Raw genomic sequence first — 19,556 nt, 5'->3', positions numbered from 1 at the left:
TCATTACACCTTTGCCCTGGTGTTCCTGTTTGCATTAGGCATGTGTGCCTGTACACAAATTAGGCAGGCTGTACACAAATACTGCTGTCTCGACCACTAACACCTCTAATGAGATGAGAATGAATCGCAAAAGCTCTGTGGCCATGTGTCACTGGGATACTAGGGCAGTTGTGCATCAAATTCCTTAAAAACACGAGATCTCTGCTGGATAAGCTCAAAGGCTTATGCGGTCGAGGATCCTGTTTTCCATAGCTGCCAACCAGTTCAGTGGTGTAGCATGGGGTGGGGGGGCACAGGGGTGCTTGTTGTTGTTGTTGTTTAGTCGTTTAGTTGTGTCCGACTCTTCGTGACCCCATGGACCAGAGCACGCCAGGCACTCCTGTCTTCCACTGCCTCCCACAGTTTGGTCAAACTCATGCTGGTAGCTTCAAGAACACTATCCAAACATCTCGTCCTCTGTCGTCCCCTTCTCCTTGTGCCCTCCATCTTTCCCAACATCAGGGTCTTTTCCAGGGAGTCTTCTCTTCTCATGAGGTGGCCAAAGTATTGGAGTCTCAGCTTCAGGATCTGTCCTTCCAGGGAGCACTCAGGGCTGCTTTCCTTCAGAATGGATAGGTTTGATCTTCTTGCAGTCCATGGGTCTCTCAAGGTGTGCTTAGCCAGTGGTAAATGGCATTTTCATGTGCTCTGGCACGCACCACGGTGACCTGTTGCGCCAGAAGCGGTTTAGTCATGCTTGCCACATGACCCAGAAGGCTGTCTGCAGACAAACGCCGACTCCCTCGGTCTGAAACGAGATGAGTGCCACACCCTATAGTCAAGTTTGACTGGACTTAACCGCCCAGAGGTCCTTTACCTTTACTTTTACCATGGGAGAGTTCAAGGAATCTACAACACCTTTCTCATTTTCAGCTCTGAGAAGGAACAGGAGTGAATTGTGGAGCTGACACTTAAAGCTTGCTGTGGAATTGGCCAAGAAACATGATACTGTAGGATTTGATGAGAGTCTAAGCCATAGATGACAATACTGCAAGAGGAAGGTGTTGCAGTGATACATGTTCTCTGACTTAATCATGGCAACTGGGATGGGTAAATCTGCCACATGAGGTTTCTCTCAGTTTCTTATTTTTCTTATCTTAAATTCAGATCTTCACATTTCCACAGCAGTTTACAGACTCTTTTGAGTGTGTGTGAATTTCTCAATTTTGCCTAATAAACACATTTTTTTGCAAAGAGTTTCCCTGAACATTATTCATTTGTGCTTATATGTTACTTTCACCAGCATATGCATTTTTATGTACACTTTACCCTCAAAGTATGCAAAAAAGTTTTGTACAAATGACCTGGCTGGAGAATTGCATTGCAAAATTTTGAATATTGCGGGAAAAGTGTGAATTTTGAAAAATGGCTGTGCTTTGGCTCACAGATTTGGCAGGTTCATCTTTATATGAAAACCAAATCAAACTTCTCCTCCATCCCTAATAACAGCAACATAAAAAGTATAAGTGTTTCAATATTATAGCTTCAATATTATAGTTTCAATATTATAGTTTGAAGGATATATATATATATATATATATCCTTCAAACACATGTCAAAAACTATACTGAAAATATTCAGATTTGTGTCATTGTCTCTCTGTGTGTGTGCATGAATTCTGAACTGTGGCCAAATTTAACATATGTGCGAAATTTGCTTTGCTGTGGACTTCACATTTATTCTGAAGCAGAAGCTCAGTCGTTTCTTCATCGTCTTAACTGAGAAAGAGGCGTATGATCATTTTGAAGCAGGCTGGTGCCCCTCGCTGAGTCCATCCACTACTGAATGTTGTCCAAGAGATGTAGCTTTATAAGGCTCCCAGCATCGCTGGAAAGGCTGAAAATTCAAACAGCAGGAGGGGGAGGGATCTTCTAATCCATTGTGCTCTATTTAGCAAGACCAGAATAGTCTACAAGCATTAACGTGAGCATTGGTACTTTGCGATAACTGGCTATTATCTCACCTGAAGCAGCTGCAGGGTGTCCAAAGTATCCAATTACTCAGACAAGAAGGAAATGAACCTTCAGGGTGAATCATTTTGGAAAATATGTTGTATAGCAAAGCAACATTGTTCCAAGTTTCTCCCCTTGACCCTGCTAACATTCAACCTTAACACAGAATGTTAGATACATATTAACAACATTGCTTTTTTTTAAAAAAGGAAAATATTATATTCTTATGTTTTTGAGAGAAGGAAGGCTATAGCTGGCATGTCCATCTTCTCTCTCTCTCTCTCTCTCTCTCTCTCTCTCTCTCTCTCTCTCCATAGGTGTGTGTGTGTGTGTGTGTGTGTGTTTTGCCACTTTTGGTCCCCTTGGTTGTGATTACAAGGACAAAGACACCCCCCAAATTCCACACGCAGCCATTTTGTTTGCTGACGCTCATACTGCACAATTGCAGTAGCATTCAAAATGGCAGTCCATGCTCATAGCGAATCATTCAAACAGCCATGAAATTGCTTGGGTACTAGCAGTGTGTGTGGCAAAGCCACCCGAAAGATAACTGATGCCACATTTATATATTGCCTAGAGCTGCTCCAGGCTCTCTACTCTATTTCCCTCTCATTAAAAAAGCAAACATTTGCATTACACTTTTACCCTTAGAAAGCTTCAGTATAGCTTGCAGGTTTCTCTTCCCATGAAACCTTAGAAGGATGGACCTTCTTAGCTTCAGCAGTAAAATTGCTTCATTGTGTCTCTTCAGGCTATTTGATGTCTCAATGCTATGGTGAAGTACATTGTGTATCACTGATGACACAACCCTTCAATGGAAGGAGAGTCACCAGAATACCTCTCCACAGTCTCCCTAATCCCATTGGCTGGACTATGCAGATATTCTATAGAGATGGGTCTGGGTGGGAGCAACCTGGAAGTATTAGAAGCCAGCCATTTCGAATTTCCCACAATGCCCTGGAGTGGCCAGCATAGTGCTGCACTGTGGTAACTTACAATTTTGGATACTCCTCAGGTTCAGCTTCTGCCAACAGGCAAACCCAGGGCTGGACAAGAGAGTGAGGGAGTGGGCGAGGGGGCAACATTATTCTGGAGTTTACCCCTAATCTGGATAGAGATTCAGAGGTGGTACCAACACAGAAGGCACTAGACCCAAGTAGCACCACTAAACTGGAGAACACCAAGCCCAAGATTTCATAGACTTCTGGAACTTGGGTGCCAGATTTCCCTGAGCTAGGGACTCCTGAGTCTGGTCTAGAGACTGCAGTCTAGTAAAAGACCTGCAGATGTGCTTCAAATGACCTCACACGTAGCCAGCAGTACCAATGCAGATTGTGTGTCCAACATGAGTTTCCACTTTGCTCCAGGGGTCTCCAGGTCCCAAACAGGACAGGGAGGGCCATCAGCATAACAAGGGCACTTGGTCGGGGGTGGGCTCTAACCTGGAGCCTGTACTAGTCATGGGAATACCTGGGACCCCAAACTGGAAATTAGAAGGGTTGAGACATGGTACTTCAGACTTCAAATGGATAGCTCAGTTGGTTAGAGTGTAGTGCTGATAACTCCAAGGTTGCATGTTCAATCCCCATATGGGACAGCTGTATATGCCTGCATTGCAGGACTTGATGATCTTTAGTGTCCCGACAAAGGTCCCTATAGCTAAAGCTATGGTTTTCCCAGTAGTGATGTATGGAAGTGAGAGCTGGACCATAAAGAAGGCTGATTGCAGAAGAATTGATGCTTTTGAATTATGGTGCTGGAGGAGACTCTTGAGAGTCCCATGGACTGCAAGAAGATCAAACCTATCCATTCTGAAGGAAATCAGCCCTGAGTGCTCACTGGAAGGACAGATCCTGAAGCTAAGGCTCCAATACTTTGGCCACCTCATGAGAAGAGAAGACTCCCTGGAAAAGACCCTGATGTTGGGAAAGATGGAGGGCACAAGGAAAAGGGGACGACAGAGGACGAGATGGTGGGACAGTGTTCTTGAAGCTACTAAAATGAGATTGACCAAACTGTGGGAGGCAGTGGAAGACAGGAGTGCCTGGCTTGCTCTGGTTCATGGGGTCACGAAGAGTCGGACACGACTAAATGACTAAACAACAACAGTGTCCCTTTCAACTCTACAATTCTCTGATTCTATGATGTCAAGTCTACTCCAGCTATCAGGCTCTCCGTACCACTCCTTCTATTGCTGCCAAATTTAATTTATAAAGTAATCTTGAAGAAGACATGCTATAGTACTTGGAGGGAAGGGCTGGAGGCCTCCCTTCTCCTCCTGTAAATTCAATTCCCTATCCTGATCCACCATTGGTGGAATGCCAGAAGCTGTATCTTCCGGCATACTTGACTGAGCCATCCATTATTTCTGCCACCTCTCTGCTGCTCCTAGTGGCCATGGCGCTGCACTGCATGCATGGTTTAGCCAGCAAAAGGATGGAGTCGCAGTGAGGGCGGGCGGGAGAGAAGCTTACCTCACTTGACCTCCAAATCCTTCCACCGTGTGGTTTATAAAGGGAAAAGCACGAGGCGAAAGACAACAGGAGAAAAGCAAGACCAAGGTGGTGTGTGTGTGTGTGTTTGGATAAGTAAAACTCATACAGCCGTCTGGTGCACACACACACACACACACACACACACACACACACACCCTTGCCGTTTTGCTTCTCTTTTATCAGGAAAAGTCTCTGGTAAAGTCTGCAGCCGCATCTCTCAATGGGGCTGGTGGCATTCTGCAGGCGTTCTTCTGACCCTTGGCATCCTCTCTCCCTTTTGGCACGGCGGAGTCAATAAAATCAGATCAAGGCTTAGCAATCCTCAACAAAAGGTGGAGGAGGTGAATTGGCTTTTAAAGCGCTGGCCCCTCTCCAGCTCTCCGAGAAGCCGAGAAGGAGGCTGGAGGTGCCAGGCTTTGAGAAGAGGGCCACTCGTGAGCAAAGTTGTTGGAAAGTCATCCCGCTGGCCTCTGCCTGCCAGCTCCCACTTACGTCGCAATTGCTGTGTGTGTTTGGAGGGTGGGGGGAAGGTTGCAGAACAGATTGGCAGGTCCTTGTACCCGTGGAAGAGGGAGGGGGTGGAGAGAGGAGGAGGTTGGCTTGGAAGGATGCCAAGGCTTCATGGGCATTTTGCCATGAAAGGTTCTTCCCTCTCCCTTCCCCCACCGTTGCTCCCCCCCCCATTTGGTCTTCTTCCCCTCCTCCTCTTCCAAACACATTTGCACAGGCTGGCAGAGAGAGGCTCTCTGAAAAGGAGCTGACAGTTTGAACAACACTCGATGACTTAGTTCGTTGTGTCCTCTGACTTGTTGCCAGCTGAGCTGGTTGGTTGGGTGGGTGGGAGATGAAAGACTTTATTAGGTGATTAAAGCCACTGACATCGGGTGTTTCTCTTCCTTTTGACCCAGCGTACTTGAGCAGAAACGGAAACAATGTGTAACCTTTCAGGAACACGGAAAGGTTGCCCCAACCAAAGAATAGTGTTTACACAGGATCCAGAGTGTGTCCCCTCTTGCCCCTTGCCAAAACAAAAAAAACCCCACTTCCTGCAGCGAAATGGAATAGAACATAGAAAGATCTCATTCTCGTCAACAATGGGGGAAATAAAAATATGCATGATGTCGGTGAGTCCAGCAAAGAAGCAATCCAATTTGGCTAATCATGGGGCATCAAAAAGTTGATTCCAACAACAAGTCATCACTCATCTACCAGCCAAGCATGGCTTTATGGGGAGAAAGTATTTGGAAAGAACAGGGAAGTCCCCGTCTCAGGGGGGAAATCTTTGTGGGGAAATGAAGAGATAAGTCTCAGCTTCTCATATTCTGCATTCATGGTGAGATATGGACTCTCACAACCTACAATTAGTTATGAAAAGCAAGATGTCCAGCTGCCTGCTACATATTTAAGTGTATGTGCATGTCTAGATTGGCCCTAAGAATATTTCCCCTAAAGGGCACAAAATATATAAACAAAAACATTTCATGAATTCGAGGAAATGTCTGGGGGAGGGGCAGTCCATGCACCTCTGCCACCACATGCTTGAGGTGGCAGGCAATTTTGTCTACCTGGGTTCCACCATAACCATCAACCTCTCCATCAGTGCTGAGAATGTGATGCTAGCAAACCAATACCAAGATGAAGGTCTGCCAGGCTTGTGTGTTGAGCATGCTGCCTTATGGAAGTGAGTCAAGAGCAACTTACAACCATCAGGAGTGATGCCTCAACGGCTTGCACATGCCATCAGGAAGATTTTGGGCATCACATGGCGGAACAGAGTCTCAAAGAAAGATGTGCTCTCCCAAGCTCACATTCCCAGCATGTTCACACTTCCACCTGTGCTGGCTTGGTCATGTTCACAGAATGGAAGATAGCAGGATCCCCAAGGATGTGATCTATGGGGAACTGGCTTCAGGCAACAGGCCCATTGGCAGACCAACTCTGTGCTACAAAGATGTCTGCAAAAAGGACATAAATGCTGGTAACCTCAAACCCACCATGTGGGAATCCCTTGCAGATGACCCCGGTACCTGGAGACAGACGGTCAGGTTGCGTATCCATTGCAGTGACCAGAGCAGGAATGACTGCAGAGAGAAGAAATGCCATGATGCATCTGCAGCAGCACAACTGGACGCCTTGATCTGCCCCAGCTGCAACAATACATGTCTCTCCTGAATCAGTCTCTACAGTCACAGCAGGTGCTGAAACCTCCCAACACTCTGACTTCACCTCGCAAGGCTGCACTGTTCCATTGTCTTGGTAGTGGCGCGCTCCCTGTAGAACAAATTTTAGAAGACATCTGAAGGCAGCCCTGTATCAGGCAGTTTTTAACACTTGATGCTTTTATTATGTTTTTAGATATGCTGTAGGCCACCCAGAGTGGCTGGGGAAACCCAGTCAGGTGGGCGGGGTATAAATAAAATTGTTGTTGTTGTCGTCGTCGTTGTCGTTGTCGTTGTCGTCATCATCTCCGTCTCCCAAGATAGATGGATGACAGCAACAACAACAGGGACTGGATTTTTACATTTCCCCCACCCCAGATTATATATTTTGCATAGTTTATGTATGTAGATACTGATTCTCCTTCTTGAACTATGGAGATGCTGCTCTTTAGCTTTTAAGATTCCATTTTTATTATTTTTATTATTATTTTTATTATTATTACTATTATTATTACTATTATTATTATTATTATTATTATTATTATTATTTCTATGCCGCCGTATACCCGAAGGTCTCAGATTCTACTCACATTGGTTATGTCTTCACATCCATGAGAACCAGGATCTTAGTTTTTGCTTTGTTTTAATGAAAGTCGGCAGTATTAGGTTCAGCTCCTAAAACTTCACAGCACAAACACAGCCATTTCCATGGGTGGGTCAGAGGCACTATGCTAGCTTCCTGGCAGGTGAGTTGCTATTGTTTCCCAGCAGGGAGAGGTGGGGTGTCAACACAGCAGGAGGTAATTGGGGTGCAAATGCACCAGTAGGAGCACTGGACTACCTCAGCCTTACCCAGTGAGCCACTTCTGCCACACTCCTCTGAATCTGGTGGTACTGTTCTCCAACAAACAAACGAAAAGTGTGCAAGAATGTGTATGTTTAGGGGGAAAGTGTGCTTAGAATACACGTTGCAAAACACACACACCAAAAAAAAAATTTCATTCTATTATGGGAAACAGATTGCAAAAATGTGCCCATACAAAACTGCATGCCAAAATGTGTATATTAGGGGAAATGTGCTCTAAAATACTGACAGGTTTTTGTGTGGACTTTAAAAATAATAACAATCGCAGACTGATGTGAAAATGTGGCAAGGTAAACTTAAGACTGGCCAAATAAGAAAGTTGGAGAATCTAGATTTGACAGATTTTTCCATCCCTAGTCTAAGCCCTCGGGACATCATGTCATTCGTCAGTTATACCCAATAACATTACATTGAAAGCTAACTTGTGCCTAACTCTGATGATTATTTTGATGTCTTGTTGACATTATAAAGTCACCACCAGCTTGGTTTTTTTGGGGGGGATAGGGGTAGGGTAGTCTTCCCCGGCCAGGTATTTCTGAGATGTTCTGGACCTCAGTTTTTGTTTCCTGACAACACATCCCATGCTGGACAGAACTGATGGGAACTGTAGCCCAAAAACATCTAGAGGACAGCAGTCTGGAGAAGGCAGATGTGTGGGGAATGTGTCAATCCCTTGATACGAAGGTGCCATCACAACTCACCACCAGAGAGACACAGTTAAACCCAAGGCTCTTCTTAGTCCCCTTTATATGACAACATTTGTTTCCTTGGCAAACCAAGCCTATTTCATTTGTCACATGCTGGAGTTCCTAAAGTGTCATGGACAGTTTTCCTTTACACATGTAATAGTTCTTTGATATACTTTAGATTCCCCTTAGCCAATGTGTGATGTGCCTTAAATAAATGCTGAAAGAAAGGGAGTATTCTCAAACACTCCCTGTTGGAGCATCCTTTATCCATATAGAACTACTTTTCTTTTTAAAAGAATAATGAAGGACCCCTGCCAGTCTTCCTTCCCTCTCCACAGTCCTTTCAAAGACTTTCTGCATCTCTGAACGGGGACATACCTTCCCTTTAATTTTCTAATAAACCAAAGGCCCCCATAAAAGTATGCAACCTGCAATAAGCCAGGAGCTGCTGTGCATGGCCTCTTCCCCCCATTTATTTTTTAAAATAATCATCCATTGGGTTTTATAAACAAGGATCATACTAATAAATAGACTAAGTCTTCTCGTGTCATTTGTACATCCCAAAAATAGCACAATAAATTTGCAGTAGCGTCTACAGCATATGGCTCATTATTCATGGTCAATGTACAAGTTATTGGTTCGTGGAGTGGTTTAAATAAAAAAGCAATAACAAAGGGGAAACAGGAAAGAACAAATAACATTCACCGTTGCAAAGAGAAAACGCCTAATCAGGAACCCCTGTGGTTGTGCTTAGATTAGGTATGAGTAACAGCCATTTTTCCTCTTATGTTACCAACGAAACAATATAAAGGGTTGGTGTATTGATGAATGTGGGAGTGGGGTTCAAAGTGAAGATAATAATCTGCGTTTCAATTTAAACTCTCCCCCCCCCTTTTATGGAATTTACATTGCAGCCTCAATTCTCTTTGCATCTTCACATCAGCGATTTTGCAGTTGTGACAAGATCTCAGACGATAAACATCAGAGGCTCAGTGGCCTCAAAATAGACAACGAGAGCTTTGGAAACAGCCTCTCCACTATCCTGCTCCTTTCCCTAAAGGCACGGCTGTGTAGAGGAAAGAGGGTAGACAAAACCAGAGTGATGAGGACAGGATTTCAATTGGATTCACACAGGATGAAGCCCACTTCTGCCTGGGGGAATGTTTGGAGGGAAAGTCTCCCACTCCAGATGATGGCCAGACTAGCTCTGTGTCCTCTGGGGCCAAACACAGCTAGGGAAATTATTATTTATTTTATTTCTTAAATGTATATACCACCCTTTATCCCGAAGGTCACAGGGCAGTTTACAACACAAAAATATAAAAAGAAAATACAAAATATTTAGCATAATAAGAGCAACAACAAAAACCAAAAAACCCCTCTCACAAACACATTTAAAAGGCCATTTAAAGATATACAGTGGTACCTCGGGTTACAGACGCTTCATGTTATGCAATTTTGGGTTGCGCATGCGCAGAAGCACTGAATCGCGACCCATGCGTGCGCAGACGCGGCGCTGCGGGTTGCGAACGTGCCTCCTGCATGGATCACGTTCACAACCCGAGGTTCCACTGGATAAGGAAGGTGCCAGGCGAGCCTCCCTGGGAAGAGCGTTCGACAAATGGAGAGCCACTGCAGAAAAGACCCCGTTCTCCCCTCCAGACCTCTCTTGGCAAAAGGCACATGAAGAAGGGCCTCAGATGATGATCACAGGGTTCGGGTTGGTTGATATGGAGAGAGGTGGTCCTTGAGGCTTTGCAGTCCTGAGCAGTTTAAGGCTTTACACATCAAAACCAGCACTTTACATTGGGTCCAGAAACTAATTGGCAGCCACTGCAGTGGGACCAGGATTGGTGCCATATGTTCAAACTATGCTCAAACCTAGTTGCTGAATTCTGCACCAGTTAAAGTTTCCAAACCATCTATTATGGTTCGGAGACTGTTATACCCACCTCTCCCTTCCTGAACCAGTGGGTGGGAGAATAACTCAGCAACTCATATACTCAAGCTTGTGGGTGTTGCTATGGTAACCCAGTGCACCTGGTACCCTACCTTAGAACTTCCAGATATGGAGGATTTCCTCCTCAAGACATGAGCCCAAGCACTGTGTAAGTTAGCCTATTGTTCATATTACACCAACAAACATCTCTCCATCCTTCCTCCAAGCAAGCAAGAGATGCTAACACAGTTTAGAGGCACTTTACAGCTAAGCAAAAGCACTTAAGTGGAGCAGGAACAGTGAGCAATGGTGCCTGGGGAGAAGGGGTGTTGCCTCAGGAGAGTTCAGAGGGCCAAATGGACAGGTGCTAAGGGCCATGTTTGGTCCATGGGCTGGAGGCTCCCTACATCTGATCCAGATACTATTGTCTTTCCAGGCTAGGGATGGAGGATGAATTCAACTTGGCATGCATTTAAGGTTGAATCCATCAAATTTGCACTTTCTGAAACAATAAGTGAACTGAAACACAGCCATTCCTAGAAATTCACCGTTATTTACATGGTTTCAGTGCAGTTCTCCAGCCAAACCATGTTCAGCAATAGGGAAACATGAGCATACCAGTGAAAACCACAAGACAAAATTGTGTACACCAGTCAAAACAACGTATAAAAACAAGTTTTATAGGGAGAAATTTGTGCTAAAATGCTGGTGAAATTTCATGTGGGTTGTTGTTGTTATTTTTACTCACAGATGTGGCGAGTGGAATTTAAGATTGGGAAAATTAGAAATGGAGAGACAACTCAAATTGACAGAACCTTCCATCTTAATTCCAGGCTTACAATTCTATACGATTTCCCCCGGAGTTCTGAAAGGCAGTCAAATCCCATCTCGAAGAGTGACATGAAAAATTAGTCGGGCACATCCTTCTCTGACGGAACCAGGTGACCTCACAACTCTGGAGAGCTATGGCTTTGCTAACATTCGCATGAAATGTCTCCACTGGTTGTCGCCCTGGGATGGATCATTAAGGCTAGAGGACACAGATACACACTCTGTCCTCCAATTGTTCACAACAGCACTGGCCTCTTCCCCCCCCTCCACTTCCTCCCCCTGATTAGGGAAAGGAATCATTTCTGGAAATGAGCATAGTGACCTCCTCTGAATAAGTATCCCTTTCACCCAAGGTGCAGGGAGAGTTCTGTCAAGGGCAAACATACTTATCAAGAAAGACAAATAGAACCTTCTTCATTGTTGCCTTGTGTATATTCCATGCTGCGTGTGACTTTTTAAGCGGCAGAATGCTATTCTGCTCAAAAGGACGGTGAAAGGTCTCCTGAGCCCTGCAATGGAGGACGCAGAACCCGGTCAGAAGTTCACTAAAATCAAAGGTTCCGAAAGGGTCCAGAAGATTGGCAGAGAAGGGTCTGGTCCTCTGTTTTTCCTTGCTGAAGTGGAATCCAGGCCAGAGTTACAGTTTGGCAAACACACTCTACCTTAAGTTTGTTCACATTAGCACCATTCTGTGGGTTAGTTCCACATTGGAACTATTGGACTATTGTCTAAAGGAACTGCACCGTGCCACATATTAGCTGCATGGGAGAGCTGTGTGCATTATAGCTTGCATGAACTGTAAATCTGATTATGCTGGCAGAGTCTACAATGAGCGAGAAAGTGGGTGGAGCAATGTTAGAAGAAGAAGAAGAGTTTGGATTTGATATCCCGCCTTTCACTCCCTTTAAGGAGTCTCAAAGCGGCTAACATTCTCCTTTCCCTTCCTCCCCCACAACAAACACTCTGTGAGGTGAGTGGGGCTGAGAGACTTCAAAGAAGTGTGACTGGCCCAAGGTCACCCAGCAGCTGCATGTGGAGGAGCGGAGACGCGAACCCAGTTCCCCAGATTACGAGACTACTACTCTTAACCACTACACCACACTGGCTCTCCAGTTACCATTATCTGGGTGGTTTCCCGGAAATACTTAAAGGATTTGAAATATTCTCTTTATTTGCTACCTCACTCTTTGCTTATTTTAGGAGTGTGCATTGAGGGAATAGTAATTTGAAACTGCTTCAGATAGGGGGCCACTTCACTTCAGTCTGCTTAGGGCAAAACCCACCTTGTTTTGAACCCAGAGCAGTGTGTTCTCTAGCTTTGGATGTTCTCTGACTGGCAAGCAGGGCCTGTTCTGTAGAATCATCAAAGGGACCACCCCAAAGGGGCCCTTGCTAAGAGAGGCAGACGTTTCCCCTTCAGCTGCCATTCTTTTGGGTGCCGTTCTTTGTTTTCCCCTGTGCAAGTTGGTAGAGACAACATTCTCTTAACTGACTTGCATGGAGGGGGGTTATCAACTGAAGCCCTGAAAACAGCTGAGGGAGGAAAAAATACCACCCCATCAAGGACCCCTGGGACAATGGGATTCCACTGGGCTTCACCCGCAACCAGTCATTTTCACAGGCGCAGTTTTTCATTTCCCCTCTTTGATAGCTACTCGGATCTTCTTCTTCTTCTTCTTCTTCTTCTTCTTCTTCTTCTTCTTCTTCAGCGATCACTCATAGCCAAGTAAGATTGTCTTCCATAAACACGGCTTTAACAGTGAGTCCGTAAGTGACTGTGGAGGCCAATTCTGGATCCACACATCCTTCCACAGCGGGGACATTGGTTTCCGGGTGGGAGTTGATCACGGTGTGGATTTGCCAAGCATGCCTTCCTCTTAGCACATTTCTCCCTTGCGTCCTGAGTTCGAGTGTCTTCAAAGCCCATGACACCATTGGTAAAGGCTGTTCTCCAATTGGAGTGCTCGCAGGCAAGTGTTTCCCAATTGTTGGCATTTATACTACATTTTTTTAGATTTGCCTTGAGAGCGTCTTTCAACCTCTTTTGTTGACCACCAGCATTGCACTTTCCATTTTTAAGTTCGGAATAGAGCAGTTGCTTTGGAATACGAAACAAGGAAGTTTCAGAACCAGACCACTTTGCTTCCATCTGCTTCCAGGGAAGACCAGCCTTGTTGGTCCAAATACTCCTGAAATGGTCCACTTTGATTTGAGGTTCATCCAAAGAGGATGGTACACCCCTTAGTTGGTTTAGGTTAAATCAGGCATATCCAAAATCTGTTTCGGGGGCCTAATCCTGCCCGCCAGTTGGTTTAATCCAGCCCCTGAGGCAGTTTATTTCCTGGGGCAAAATCCTAAAAAAACTTTGGGGTAAAATCATAAAAAAGCTCAACAGCTTCAACTTTGGTTGGCCCTCACAGCCCTTCACTTCATCAAATCTGGCCCTCTTTGAAAAAAGTTTGGACACCACTGGGTAAGTGGTTTCAACTGTGAAGTTACAGCAGTGGTGACTGGTGACTGGTGCTTTCTAGGGACAGTTTCTTGGGGAATTGTCCGTGGCTAACATCTTGATGAGTAAGTGGTGCTTCAACGTTTATTCAATGGTGCTATTGTGTTGCAGAATTGCTGGTGGACAAGTCTAGGAACTCCAGATCTTTGAGCTGCTTGAGATCTGAGATTAGCCATGAATGAGGAACTGGATCACTTGAGGAAAGCCACCATCTTGGCCTCAAGGTCCTTTTTTCCAATTCTGGCGTAACTTACAAAGGTTTCGAGACCAGTATTTGGATAATAAATTGAAAGCACTCTCGCCATTTAGGAGCTTTACCTCGTTCCTTGTTACAACAGCTTTCCAGGTTATGCTACAATGATCACCAACATGATGATGATGATTCTATGATAATGAATAATAATGTCATGCACAGAAAAGGATTCCCTATAGTGAGCTAGGTGCTTAGGGTGTCCTTCTGTGTCTGCACAACATTTTACTAGATCCTGGTCTTGGCTTGGGAACATATTTGTATCTTTAAAAATTAATCTAGCTTTCATCAGGATGAACCACGAAACATCCCCTTAAATAAAGGCAGAGGAGCTTGCAGCAGATGTAATGATGGGGGATATTCCAGTCTTAGAGGAACAGAAATTTTGCCCCAATTAAGACACCCATACTTGTTGATTTCCTGCAAAATTTAAATCAGGGAAGAAGAAAGAAAGTTAAAGGCAGAAGCCAGAGGAAGAGGGATGGAAGTGGGTGGATAGAGGTGGCATGGGCATTAAATATGAGGTAGGCGATTATTAGGGTATGCTGAATTTTTCAACTTTCCAATCGAAAAAGCGAGGAGTGCCAGAAAGTTGTGACTTGGGAATTCAAAAGATATTTTGGTTAAATTAATATAATTTAGTTTTGCTTGGTAAAATGTGTGTAAAATTGCATAGACATCATTAAAAATGATTGCCAAGTACTTGCAATTGTGTTATATATTATTATTATTAAGCATTACCTGACATTTTCAGAAGGTAAAATTAAAATTCTTTGGTTTTCCAAAAGCAGTTTGTGTGCTTCTTCATCAAATGTAGACTTACCAAGCTAAATGTTGTCTGATCACAAAAGTCACAGCCGAGTCGAATGCTTCACACCCTCAAAATGAAATGTGTCCCTGAATTACGCTGATTATTTGTTTGTTTGTTTGTTTTAAAAAACTCTGTATACCACAATTTCATTTTTTTTAAAAAAATTGAATGGGTCTACAATGCAATAAAAAACAACCCATGCAAAAATTGAAACACATCATCTACTGACTCTTACACAAAATGTCATCAGTTGGATAATGCCTTTTGCTTGCCTAGATGACAGATGAAGAGGAACATTGTAGGTGGGTGTAGAAATTAGCTTCCTGGTCAGAGGTAAACTTTGCAACCATCCAGTAGGGCTTATGTTCTCATGGCTTTTGGAGATGATTAGAAAATTCATGGAGGAGTAGCCTATTAGTCATTCTGGCTGTGTAGAACCACCTTCTTCAGGGGCAATCTACCCTCTGAATATTAGATGCTGGGAAACAATAGTAGAAGATTATGGCCCTTGTGTTCTGCTTATGAGCTTCCTAGAGGCAGCTGGTTAGCTACTGTGCAAAAACAGGATTCTGAATTAAGAAGGCTGTTGGTTTGCTCTCAGAGAAGAATTCACACACTTAGCTGCTTAATGGAGATTCTGACTAGATGATCTGTAAAACTGGTGCTTCAATGATACTGCAAAAGTTCTTAAGGATTCTATGTCCATACTCTGAATCCCTTATATTTGCTGCTTGTCATTTCCAAGATCTCATCAGATGCTACTTGGAGGTAACCATTTTTTTCCATGGGCTTGAGGAGTAGAACAACAGTTCCATCCAAAAAAACAATGAAAAAGTCCTGGTTTTCAGAGACTAAATGTTGTTCCACTTTTGGGCACTGAATTTGGAAAGACTGGAGCTCCCGGGCATCATCTGCTGTTGATCAGGTGGGTTGGAATCCTTTCTGGGACCTTTGTCTAAATATAGGTTTGATAATAACACAAAATACATCCAAAATAACTTTTAGAAAACCCCACCGGAGAACTCTAATTACACTAGATGCATTTATCCCATACCCCCTCCCCTCCCAAAAATCTAATTAAAATGGAAAGGGAGCCTTCCGTATTACAACAGCCTTATGGCACCCCAGGGTGTGTTTAACTGGGCTATAAATGCATTTCTCAGGTGGTTCAAACGCCTTTGGCCATCACCCTGTGCCTCTCATGGCCCCACTAATAGGCCCGTACATCATGGCTCTGTCACATTTTTAATCGTACGTTGCACAGCAGGGTTACAGCTGAGATTTAAAAAAAGAAGAAGAACTCCCCAGTCACTTCATGGGTTGAGATTCCTATTGAGTAGCACAGAAAAAAAAGGCAGAATGTAATGAAGGGGGAAGGAATAAGCAAATACAACCATTATGGGAGTTAGTGTTCGATCTAGGTTGGGCTGATGGGTTGAGGGGACCCATGGAATGGTGTCTCCTGATGGGCCCCTGCTTCTTGCAGTTGCCAGTTTCCCCATAATGCCGTGGTGTTCTATTGTTCTGGGGTAGTGTGTGTTACTTACTTACTTATTCAAACCTTTATTAGGCATTATACAAACAAAACGATAAAAGAAAAAGTAACATATAAAAGCCTTGAGATATATACAGAAAGGCAGCAGTTGGCTACATACATATATATTTATATACATATAAAATCAGTGTGTGTTAAAAAAACGGGGTATTTACCACAAGCCCCTCCCCTCATGCTATCACTCATGTGTTCACCAACTGCAACGAGGGGTTATCATCTGCGTACCCCTAGAGTCTTAGGAGAAAAGCAATGGCAAACCTAGACAGCATCTTAAAAAGCAGAGACATCACCTTGCCGACAAAGGTCCGTATAGTTAAAGCTATAGTTTTCCCAGTAGTGATGTATGGAAGTGAGAGCTGGACCATAAAGAAGGCTGATCGCCAAAGAATTGATGCTTTTGAATTATGGTGCTGGAGGAGACTCTTGAGAGTCCCGTGGACTGCAAGAAGATCAAACCTATCCATTCTGAAGGAAATCAGCCCTGAGTGCTCACTGGAAGGGCAGATCCTGAAGCTGAGGCTCCAATACTTTGGCCACCTCATGAGAAGAGAAGATTCCCTGGAAAAGACCCTGATGTTGGGAAAGATGGAGGGCACAAGGAGAAGGGGACGACAGAGGATGAGATGGTGGGACAGTGTTCTCGAAGCTACCAACATAAGTATGACCAAACTGTGGGAGGCAGTGGAAGACCGGAGAGCCTGGATTGCTCTGGTCCATGGGGTCATGAAGAGTCGGACACAACTAAACAACAACAACCCCTAGAGTCAAAACTGAGGGTTGCAGGGCTGCCCCCCACCAAGGCAATGTGAGGGGGCAGCAGGATCTGCAGGGGCAAGGACACTCCCATCTGCCCCAACCAGCATGACCAACAGTCAGGGATGATGGGAGTTGTAGTCCGACAACATCTAGGGGGGTCGCAGGTTACCCCAGTCCTGCTGTACACCTGTCAAAGAAGATTTTACCAGGTAACTCACCATTTCCTTAAACTACTACTATGCTGAATTTCTGGCTAGTTTCATCAGGACCAGTGAAACTCACATCTTGAAAAGACAAGGCAACTTCACCAGGAACTAGTTTCACTCATCCTAGGATGAAAGGGAAGTAAGAACAGAAGTCTTCAAAGCTAGGAGAGCACCTTTCAGATCTCTCCAAGATCTAACATTTGATGTCACCATTCCAGGGGAAGGGCTGTAGCTCAGTGGTCGAGCTTCTACTCCAGGTAGAGGTGGGAGAGAACTTTGTCCAAAACCATGGAGAGCTGTTGCCAGTCAGTGCAGACAACACTGCACTATATGGACAAATGGCCTAAATCAGTATAAGACAGTTTTCATTGACTCTGCAAGCAGATGCCAGCTTTTCCCATCTAGATTTCCAACTCCAGTCAACGTTATCACATTTGGTACATGAGAGAGTTTTTCTTCAAATTGATTGTCTGTACAAGTGATTTCAAATTAATTCAGTGTGACTGAGCTGGAGACATTTTACAACAATCTTCTGGGTCCTCAAGATGTCCTTGTTTATTTTATTTTATTTTTATTATTTATCTTGCCATTATTATGCTTTGATCTAAAATTCAAGACTCATTAGATACCATAAAAAGAAACATTTACATAATTTTCTCCCCAAGATCTTAGGAGCGTTTTAATAAAAGAACCCACCTTTAAATTGAGTCACATAGTCAAATTGGTATCTTTGAAGGAGTAGATTCTATTCCCAAACACAATAAACAGCCTTCTATTACTATGCTAATTTGAAAAGCAGGTCATGGTTAAATTGCTTAAAATAGGTCACCAATTATAATTCTGCATTCTATTAAAAACATGTGCATCTCTGAAATCTTTATTAGTTTATTTTAATTACAAGCACAAAAATATTCAGCGCTAAACGATGACTGTTCTGTGTGTTTTACACTGGTCTGGATATATCTTTTGTTGCTGTTTGGTTTTCTCCAGTGCTTGAATTCTGCAGATCACACTCTCTTAGGTCGTGTGTATTTTTCTTAATTTATTTACTCATAATTGTAATGTTATGATCGAGTTGCATTTTAAACCAAAATGGAGGACGGGAGAGGAGGGAGAACGCGCAGAATATTAAATATTGATGCGCTCTTAATTAGCTCCCCATTGATACGCCAGAAATACAGTGCCTATTTGAGAACTACCAGTAAGTAACCACTAGTCAACCACCGTAGTGTTATCAACAGCAGCCCAAATTAAATTCTTCAGCAGGCGATTCATTATTTTGAAATTGCTGGAATAAATCCTGCTTCTGAACACCCGCAATCGCATTTCCTCCTACTGGAAGCCAAATGATGACTTTGGCAGTTATGCCTGCCTCGTCTTTCTTTTCCCAGGGGTGCCACATCAGATTTTAGTTGGGGAGGGAGAAAAAATTAGGAAGGGGTGGGCAAAATGACAGTTATGTTCTCAACAGCTTGAACTGGGGTATAGTCAAGATGAATTGCTCTCTTCCAAAGCAGGTTGTTTTGCACAGGTGTACGGTGTTTAATGTGTGTGTGTATTCAATCAATTTATTGATTTAATTTTAATCGTACCTGATCCAGCTTTACAAATATTCCCTGAATGTTGCAAATAGAGATGGGTGAATCTGTCAATTTTGGTTCCTCTCAGTTCCTCATATTTCAGATCTTAAGTTCATTTCTCCATATCAGTTTGCGTTAAAAAAGAAAAGAAAAAGTCCCATTGAAAATTCCTAAGCGTATTTCTTCCAACAGACACATTTGTGCAAAGCCATTTTCTTAATACGTTGCATTTTTGTCTGCTATTTTCACTGATAAATGCATTATTGCATGCATTTTTGTACTTGCACTTTGGCTGGAAAACTGCACTGCAAAATTCAGAGAACTGCAAATTAAAAAGGAAGGCTGTGTTTCAGTTTGCGTATTGTTTTGGGAACTGCAAATTAGGTTAAATGTGAACTGAGTCGAAATTCTTCCCCATTCCCAGATAACTAAATGTTCCCAGATAACTAAAAGTCACCTTGAGGCTATACGGCAAAACAAGGATGAAAGTCCCATCGACACATACAGTTTAAAACCTCAGCAGAAATATTGCAACCTCCCAAATTAACCCTCCGTCTCAGAGCTTTGCCAAATCCATTGGCTTCCATCTTGCCCTTGTTATCTCCTGAAGACATGGCTACCTTTGATCAGTGAAGGAAGGGAAAGAATGATGGCTCAGTCTCAGAACATCTTGCTTTGCATGTAAGGTAAAAGGTAAAGGGACCCCTGACCATTAGGTCCAGTCGTGGCTGACTTTGGGGTTGCGGCGCTCATCTTGCTTTATTGGCCGAGGGAGCCGGCGTACAGCTTCCGGGTCATGTGGCCAGCATGACTAAGCTGCTTCTTGTGAACCAGAGCAGCGCACAGAAACACCGTTTACCTTCCCGCCTATTTATCTACTTGCACCTTGACATGCTTTCAAACTGCTAGGTTGGCAGGAG

At 43.8% G+C, this 19,556-nt stretch overlaps 2 long non-coding RNA genes across 2 annotated transcripts in view; one reads left to right on the top strand and one right to left on the bottom strand.

Moving 5' to 3' along the window:
- Window positions 1-1,187, top strand: part of LOC310764902 — a 71,867-nt gene extending 70,680 nt beyond the window's left edge. Inside the window, exon 4 of the long non-coding RNA XR_014549337.1 lies at window positions 913-1,187. This is a non-coding gene — a long non-coding RNA (uncharacterized lncRNA). The remainder of the gene's footprint in view (window positions 1-912) is intronic.
- Window positions 1-19,556, bottom strand: part of LOC310764852 — a 292,721-nt gene that overhangs the window by 202,870 nt on the left and 70,295 nt on the right. The window lies entirely within an intron of this gene.

This window comes from Podarcis filfolensis, assembly GCF_964270895.1.
Source record: "Podarcis filfolensis genome assembly, chromosome: 6".
Classification (NCBI taxonomy): Eukaryota; Metazoa; Chordata; class Lepidosauria; order Squamata; family Lacertidae; genus Podarcis; species Podarcis filfolensis.
The sequence above is the reverse complement of the archived record's forward strand: the minus strand, read 5'-3'. Positions and strand labels throughout refer to the sequence as shown.